Here is a 3,243-nt window from a genome sequence, read left to right on the forward strand (position 1 = left end):
GCACAAGTGTGTAATATCGGGTGGGGATTACTTTGAAGGGGAGAAAATAGATATTCATGAATATTTAAATAATTTTTGAAAACACAAAATTCGCGATACTTTTTGAACAGACCTCATACTATAATTTATCAAAAAGAAAAACTGAAAATAATTATTGGTTATTACGTCTTGGTATTGAGGTAGAAAAGGCATTCAAAATACAGTAAACAGGTATCCTACATTTTATTTTGTCCTTCAAATGGAACTATTTCAAATAAATCACGTCTCGGTATATCAGAGTCTGGTACTTTATCTCATTCAACTTGTCACTGTTAAAAGATAGTGCCGTATATTGGATAGATAACAAAACAGATAACACAAGAATCACACAAAAATGTGAATCTTCACATTCTTGTATTATGACAATGAATGTTTATGTACAATTGGACAACAGAAAATGAACAGAAGTTCATTCATAACAACAACTTCAAGTCAATGAATGATTTATTCACACATTGTAAACCATTCTACGTGTACTGCTATTGTAAGTACTACTAGATAGAAACAACATTCATATATTAACGGATGGGTGTTTGTGTACAACTTTTGAATGCCAATTTATTATTTCTGCCAAATCATTCTTATTTTCTCTGTGAAGCTGTAAGCATCTCCTGCGGTGTTTACAAATGGTCTTTTTTCAGCTTTGGAATATCTGCTCTAGTATTAAAGAGGAAATTCTTGTGCGAACAACTAACTCAATAATAAATCTTGACCACTACTATAAATATTACCATTAGAACCTAACGTTAAAGAAAATAAATCCCATGAACACTCTCAATGGCGGATTTGTTTATTAAGAAACGCTCTCTGTAACATTAGCATTACTTGGCATTGGCTGGTTTGCCTTATTACAATCCATAAACTGGTTAAATCTCTGTAACAAAACTGTCATTCTCTGTAATGAAACAATACACCACATTTGAATCGCAGCAAAAGAAAATGCTCGGGTAGTCGCATGCATTTATTATGATCTACAAAATAATGCAGCAGCTTATCTATATATTGGACAAACAGGTAGATCTTTTACTAAACGTTTTATTTAACATGAAAAAGCTTTCATTAATAGAACAAATAAATCAATTTATGCGTTTCATTTGCTGGAATGCTATCACGTCTTTAATAATGATTTTATAGTTTCACAGATGACTTAACTATAATTGGACTTGTTAGAAACAATCATCACGAATATTATTTATTACAAACTTTTTATAAGATTTTATAATACCTAACATATGCCACGAGATTCTATGATATGATAGTGAGTGTATCTATACTAGTTGAGGTTTTACTTTTATTAAGGATAATGCTGATTGACAGCCATGTAAAAATGCAATTATCAGGGGTCAAATTTTGCGGTTTGTGAATAATAAACTCGTTTAGGCAAAAAGACAACACGTCCTCTACACTTAGACAAGAAAAGCATGCAGATATTTAATAAGCACTATTAAAAGTAGAATTTTTACAATAGTCATGCGGTTTTACCTATTATAAACTAACTATTGTAAAATCAGCAGGTATACATGGGTAGATATTTTATAATTTTGGTTGTGGTAGTGGTCTGAAAAGCTAAAACACCCGGCATTCGTACTACTACACCACTACAAATATATAAATACATGTCCCTAAACCACTACACTCTATTATACCTAATTGTAAAGGAAATGTTATTCGACCAGCGCATTGTTATTCAATTTAAATTTGGACAAGAAAATTGACTTTAAAAAAATTGTAAAGCCCTCTATGATTTCCTGCCCCGCCAATTTAGTGCTTGATAACGAACACGAAAATGTACTCTAGTAATAAACCTTTCAACGAGAAACTTATTGTAACTAGACTATTAAGTAGTTGTTTATTCTTCGAATAAAAGTTAGTAAACACCAAGGTAGCTCGTTATTTAATTGAAACACAGTTGCAAATGACTAATTTAATCAAAAGCATTAGAAATTACCCTAATTTATTGGAATTAATTCACTATAGCATAATGTTAGCGTTGCCTGTGTTTAAAAGGGGTATAAGTACCACATTGTGATATTTACCTTCTGAAAATGTCAGAAAAAGGATGAATCATTCAACTTTTTACGATATGCAGACTGTCTCCCTAATAATTGCGTGTAGAGGAGACCCCAAAACCATCCCTAAATATGAATTTTTGACTTCATAAAAATCCCATTGTTTTGGCACCCCTAATCAACCAAGAACAATAAATAAAGCTTCTTTTTCTGACAAGTTTCCGACCTCGATAAATATTAGATAGTAGATATGAATAAAACGAACGAATATAACGATTTCGTCATTGATCCTGACGGCATATTATGGAAAATTATAGAAAAATTCTTTCATAATACCTAAATTGGCTGGCAGATATGTGACGCACGATGATATAAAGGAATGTAGGTAGCATTTATAACGTAATTTCCTGGAATCTGCAAGAAAAATGATAGGCTTGGTGAAGAAACATTTGCTGGTTTCCCATTAAACCATCGGAAATCGGACGATTCGTTATAAAATATGTAAAATGGGGAACTCTTAATAATTATTCAAATTTCTAATAATCGATTATCTTATAATATCTATAAGAATTACTTCATGTCAGGCAAACATAAATAACTTCACATGCATCTATACACTTACAATAAACATTTATGTTAATTACTTTGAAAAAATAAGAAATTCGCTTTACGTAAACTTTTGAATTTTAATTAATTGAGTTACTAATACAAGTCGAAATTTCAAGAACGTTATGTTTGACCTATCCACGCCTTCGTAGTATCTAGCATTAAGTCGGCAGTGTATCAATCCCTACTTACATTGATATTTTTTGAAATTTTTTCAAACAAATCAATTAATTCATATCAAAAACAGGTCCCGAGCCTTCGTCATAGGAGTCGGCAGTGTATCAATCCCTATTTGCATTGAAATTTTTTGACATTTTTTCTTATAACTCGATGACAGAAATTTTTTGAACAGGTCAATTAATTGTAAGTAGAAAGAGGAGACTGTGGTAAATATTAATTAAAAATTGAAAAGGAATATTCACCCCTAATTATCACAAAAAACTTTTTTGAGCGGACACGTGTTTCGCCCACTTCATATGTGGACATTATCAACGCGGACTGCCTGACTGAGACTGAGTTTTTTGTGGTACTTAGGGGGTGAGTCTTCCTTTTTAATTTTTAATTATCTCCTTCTCTCTCACGATATTCT

Source organism: Agrilus planipennis, unplaced genomic scaffold (assembly GCF_000699045.2).
Source record: "Agrilus planipennis isolate EAB-ADULT unplaced genomic scaffold, Apla_2.0 scaffold114, whole genome shotgun sequence".
Classification (NCBI taxonomy): Eukaryota; Metazoa; Arthropoda; class Insecta; order Coleoptera; family Buprestidae; genus Agrilus; species Agrilus planipennis.